The sequence below is a fragment of the Myodes glareolus genome, chromosome X (genome assembly GCF_982192425.1).
Source record: "Myodes glareolus chromosome X, mMyoGla1.1, whole genome shotgun sequence".
Classification (NCBI taxonomy): domain Eukaryota; kingdom Metazoa; phylum Chordata; class Mammalia; order Rodentia; family Cricetidae; genus Myodes; species Myodes glareolus.
The window spans coordinates 123,278,774-123,285,223 of record NC_142053.1 but is presented as its reverse complement, the minus strand read 5'-3'; positions in this window follow the sequence as shown (position 1 = coordinate 123,285,223).

The window sequence follows — 6,450 nt, the reverse complement described above, 5'->3', positions numbered from 1 at the left end:
GCTGACTGTAAAATACTTAAGACGGCACAATAGCATTACCGCACCAGTTCTGTAGGGCAGATACAAGGGTATGGTTTCAGTGGTTGTTAAGGCAAATAACGCCTGTGGAGACCGCGGTCTCATTGAAGGCTTTAGCAGTATATTCCAAGCTCATTGTGGGTGTTAGTAGCACTCGGTGTTCTGCAGGCTGCTGCACTTGAGCTGTCGTGCTGGCTGTTGGCAGCTGGAAACACTCTAATCCTTGCTTTCTGGACTTGTTCATTTGGGAAGTAGACAGTATGCAAATTGCTTCTTCAAAGGGCAGTAGGGTGAGTGGCTTTCACCCAGAACTGTGTTGCGAATTTATGTTGCACCATCACATAACATAATCATGTACTAATTCATCATCTTTCCTGTTGTCTAGAAACAAGAGAGAGGTCCCACTGATGGAGAAGGGTGCTATGTCAGAGAGCTGACAGGAGCGGCCATTCTTAGAGTATGCCATATTTTATGTGTTGCTTGGCACCATAAACATTCCCAATAAATCTTCATAATTTTCTTCTGTAATTTGACTAATATTTTTACATAGGGAAAAAAATAAATGGATATCCTTCTGCACTGTGCTTTTAAATCTCAAAATTCAACCATATTCAAGAACTTATTATCATGGATAAATAGTTCATATATAATGTGAACTTAATTTGATGTTTCAGGGATCAGAAGAAATACATTGTAAAAATGGAAAGTGGACAGACGCTTCCAAATGCATTGGTTGGCACCATTTTTCCCAAGTTATCTTCCATTAGTATTGTAATTTGTGCATTTAATAATGTACTTAATTGTGACATTTTCACACACATATATATCACTGTAGCTTGCTCTTAATTCACACCCTGACCCACACTACTCTCCCTACTTGAATAAGTATTTTCTAAAATGCTTACGCAGCTCACTAGTCTCTTTCTGTAGATTGGACTTCCCAGAAGAAATGGAGATGGCAGCCTGTGGGCAACCACATTCCGCTAAGAACAGTGCAGCAAACTCACACTCTGAAATTGACTGCAATAGCAATAAAATGGAATATAAGTGTGAAGCCATCTGTACTGGCTGATTTTGTGTGTCAACTTGACACAAGCTAGAGTTATCAGAGAGGAAGGACCCTCAGTTGAGAAAATGCCTCCTAGAGATCCAGCTGTAAGGCACTTTCCCATTCAGTGATCAACAAGAAAGGGGTCCGTCCATGGGGGATTGTGCCATCCCTGGACTGTTGGTTCTGGGTTCTATAAAAAAGCAGGGTGAACAAGCCACATGAAGCAAGCCAGTAATCAGCACCCTTCCATGGCCTCTACATCAGCTCTTGTTTCTGGGATTCTGACGTTTGAGTTTCTGTCCTGACTTCTTTCAGTGATTAACAGCAACACTAACATTTAAGCCTGTGACTCAAAAGTTTCCCTTTGGCTTAATCTGCCTATTCATACGCAGACACCACTGTTTGCAAAACAGACATATGGCTGCTGGTTCTACTGTGTGATTTTCTGAGTACATTGAAGCATCTGTAGAATTTCAGCCAACGTAAATAATTGAGAATTACAAACATCATCTAAAATACGTTAGTGCTAGGCACTGTGAGAGGAACTCCACTTTAAGTGACAACACCTCTGAGAGTGGCGGTTCTTTAGAGAAGTAAACAGGAGGCATTGTTGGGCTAATGACCATTCTGTGGTGACAATCTTCTCCCTGAGAGCCAGGAACACTGCTTTCATGAGTCTTCAGTTTACCATCAGGCTGATGGTGGCACCAGAAGCTGCACACAGCATGTGCTGAACACTTCTCCCATATACGACTAGTCCATGGCATCCTTTGATGACCTCTGTTGATGACATTGACCTGACACAAAGTCAGACTTACTGTGCTTGCTTGGTCCTATTCCCTCATGGGAGGAAGGAAGGGATGGTCTGTGGTTGTTTATCCTGAGTTTAAGTGTTAACTGGCACTTAAAATGTCACCCAGGCCAGGTATGTTTGTGCACACCTTTAATCCCAGCTCTTGGGAGGCAGAGGCAGGCAGACTTGAGTTCAAGACCAGATTGTTCTACATAGTAAGTCCCAGACCTGCCAACGCTTCATAGAGTCACAGAACAGAACAGAACAGAACAGAACAGAACAGAACAAAAAAGTTATCTGGGCTGGGGAATAATGATTTGTACTTTTAACCCTAGCATTAGAGAGACAGAGGCACACATAAGTCTTTGAGTTCGAGACCAGACTGTTCTACGTAGTAAATTCCAGACACTCCAGGGTTGCATAGCCAAGTCATGTCTTAAAGAAACAAAACAAACAAATAACCTAGGTGAGATAAGATGACTCAAAGGTAAAGGCACTTGCCAGTGAGCCTGACAACCTACGTTGCATCCATATGTTAAAAGGAGAGAAAGAACACCTGCATTTAACCTCTGGCCTTCACATACACACTATGAAACACCCTTCCCACCTCTCATACATACAATCAATTAATTAATAAACTTATCAAGAGGCTTCAGGACAGAAATGTGTTGATCATAGCCCTGTGCTGTATGTAGAAAAGGTCCCAATTCAATGGGTAAAAAAAACTAAAGGTGGTGTTTGGGTACCTCTTCTGGCAAATGGTCTTAGTGCATTATCCCTAGAAATGAGGAAGTGCATAACAGGCCAGGCAGGCCACCCATCTTCTATTCTTTTTGTCAAACGTCATTGGTCCCTTAAAAGAAAGTCAACCTAGCCAGGTGGTGGTGGTGCACAACTTCAATCTCAGCACTCTGGAGGCAGAGGCAGGCAGATCTTTGAGTTCAAGGCTGGCCTTGTCTACAGAGTAAGTACCAGGACAGCCAGGGCTACACAGAGAAAACCTGTCTCAAAATCCAAAACAAAGCAAAACAAATATCAACCTAGGTGTGTTGTAGGACAAGCAGTGGACTGTGCTCCACCGCCGGGCTAGCTTAGCCCTGAAATAATTACACAGAAATGGTATTAATTAAATTACTGCCTGGTCCATTATATTTAGCCGCTTCTTGGCCAACTCTCACATCTTGATTTAACCCATTTCTAATAAATCTGTTTATCACCACGTGACTGTGGCTTACTGGCAAGATTCTAACCTACATCCATCTCAGGCCAGAGATTCATGGCGTCTGCCACACTTCCCTTCTTCCCAGCATTCTGTTCTGTCTACTCTGCCCACCTAAGGGCTGCCCTATCAAAAAGCCAAGGCAGTTTCTTTATTCAACCAATGAAAGCAATGCAAATACAGAAGGACCTACTACACCAAGGTGCCCACCAATCCCCAAGACAGCTCTACTGCTTTTGCTTGCCTCCCTCCTATTATTTCAAATGAGAAGACCACAATAAAACAAAAGAAAATGATATGGTTTATTCACAGCCATGGTGTGTCAGGAGGGAGTCAGGAATGTTCCAGTTTTTAAATGGGTGCTATAAACCTGGGAATCATTGTGTTAGGCTTTCTAGCTTTCGTGTACATTACATACACTCTGTACAGAAAACATCAGCAGTAAATGGCAGCCAAAGTTTAGGAAAAGGAGCTGTGATTCTAAGAGAGCAGCATGGGGATGGAGGCTGGAAAGATAGCTCAGCAGTTAGAGTCCTGGATTTTCTGCAGAAAACCTGGGTTTGATTCCCAGCAACAGCAGAGAAGACAGTAGTCACCTGTCACTCCAGTTCTGTTAGGTCCCAACCCTGGCAAAAGGCTGAGTGAGGTGCCTATCTAACACATAAAAGTGGACCTGGCCAGGCTCTCCTTCAACCCTCAGTCTCTACCTATTATCAAGGTGTGACTGGCATAATCAACTCCCTACCCTGAACTCTCCAGCCAGGGACTAGACTGCTCTTGCCCCAGCTGCTCTTCTCTATTTAATCCAGACATTTTGGTTACCTGGTAATTTTGTCTACTCTCCTGGTCAGTCTCTTGGTCCAGGCTGCCCTTCTTAGTCAGCAGCTCCTCCCTCGACCCTTCACGTGGCACAGCTATGTCTGGTCCTGTCCACTTTGAACTCTCCAGATGTCTTTGCCTCTGGCTATGTTCTCCCTTTTATCTACAGTAAACTTTCTCCTCCACCATACCTAGGAGCAATAAAATCCTCTCCCTCTTTATGTCTTTTTATTTTCATTAAATTTAATGATGTTCAGTGGCCTCTTCTGACATGGCGTGCCCATCCACACAAGGTGTGCCCACTCGTAGAATCAGGCAAGACACCACAAACAAAATAAAACTGAGTGAGGGAGAGAGAGTGCTACCTCACAGATGAGGTACAGGTCTTACCTTTAACCAAGTTACAAAAAGTTTCTACCTAGGCAGAAAATCCAGGATTTCCCTTTACCCAATTAGAGCCACAGAATGTCAAAATTATACAGCCAGTTAGAATTTCCTGCAACCTGATACCACAGAGATGCCCACATTTACACAGCAAGAATTGTTTGCTGAGAAATGGTACCACAAAGTTCTTTGCCCTAACCTACACAGGACACTTCCTGGTGTGGATAACCATGGGCACACATGTTTTTCTGCCTGTGTGCTAAGATCTTAGTGTTCACGGTCTAAGTGAATAGCAGTGGCCTATGTGAATCCTTCTGAAGCCCCCTTTTATCATACAAATGACACTTGCTTAAGATTGAGAAAAGATAAACCATGACCTATCACCTGTCCTTTCCTGGGTGGAGACAGAAGAGGAGGAGATGTGGCGGAAATAGGGGAGAGGGACTGGGAAGGGAGGATAGGGGAGGCAGGGACCTAGATGTAAAATAAATAGATGAATTTTAAAAAATAGAAAAGAAACAGACTAGCAAAAGAGAATGTCATAGGGTCTTTAGTAAGAATGGGTAGTATGGGTAAGTACTGGAACATATTCAAGCTGTTATTTTTTCCTAATATTACAAATCCAGTTAGTGTGCCTTGCAAGAAAAACAGTGTTTGTAGGCTTTACATTTTTGGACTAATGTTTTATTCACTTCTGTTCTTGTGTGCAATACCCCGGTCACTAGGTTTCTGAATGTGTCACGAATGTTCTCTTGGATTGATGACATTTGATCTTACACTTTGCACCCAGAAGGGACACAACAGCTTCATAATATCACCTCCTGGAACAGAAGGAGTTTTTGTTTGTGTTTAGTCTGGAGCTATTTATTTTTACTACTTTTCATTGTTTTAATTGAGCTATAAATTTTTTCCACTCCCCTCCCTTTCTCCTCCACCCCTTCTACTGTCTCCCATGATCCCCACACTTCCAATTTACTCAGGAGATCTTGTGTTTTTCTACTTTCCATGTAGATTAGCCCCATGTATGTCTCTCTTAAGCTCCTCTTTGTTGACTAGGTTCTCTGTGATTGTGAATTGTAGGCTAATTTTTCTTTGCTTTATGTCTAATGTCACTTATAAATGAGTACATATTGTATTTGTCTTTCTGGGACTGAGTTAATTCACTCAATATGATGTTTTCTAGATCAATCCATTCTTCTACAAATATCAAGATGTCATTTTTTTACCACTGTATAGTACTCCATGTGCAAATGTACCACATCTTTTTATCCATTCTTTGGTTGAAGGGCATTTAAGTTGTTTCCAGATTCTGGCTATGACAAACAATGAACATAGTTGAGTACATGTCTGTTCCCACATCACATGTCCTTGTGGTACGATTGATCATCCTTTGGGTATATACTCAAAAGTTGTATTGTTGGATCTTGAGGAAGGTTGTTTCCTAATTTTTGAGAAATTTTCATACTAATTTTCAAAGCAGTTACACCAGTTTTCACTCCCATCAGGAATGGAGAAGTGTTCCCTTCACCCCTTGTCATCTCTAGCATAAGCTGTCATCAATGTTTTTGATCTTGGTCATTCTTACAGGTGTAAGATGGAACCTCAGGGCTGCTTTGATTTGCAGTCCTCTGATGACTAAGGATGTAGAGCATTTCCTTAAGTTTATTTCAGCCATTTTAGAGTCATCTGTTGAGCGTCCTCTGTTTAGGTCTGTACCCCATTTTTATTGGATTATTTGTTCTTTTGATGAACAATTTCTCGAGTTCTTTTTATATTTTGGAGATCAGCACTCTGTCTGATGTGGGGTAGGTGAAGATATTTTCCCAACCTGTAGGTTATTGTTTTGTCTTTTTGACCATGTCCTTTGCTTTACAGAAGTTTCTTAGTTTCAGGAGGTTCCATTTATTAATTGTTGCTCTCAGTATTGGTGCTACTGGGGTTATATTTAGGAAGTGGTCTCCTGTGCCAATGCATTCAAGTATACTTCCTACTTTCTCTTCTACAAGGTTCAGTGTGTTTTATGTTGAGGTCTTTTATCCATTTGAACTTGAGCTTTGTGCAAGGCCATAGAAATGGATCTATTTTCATTCCTCTACAGGTTGATATTTAGTTATACCAGCGTCATTTGTTGAATATGCTTTCTTTTTTTCCATTTTATAGTTTTTG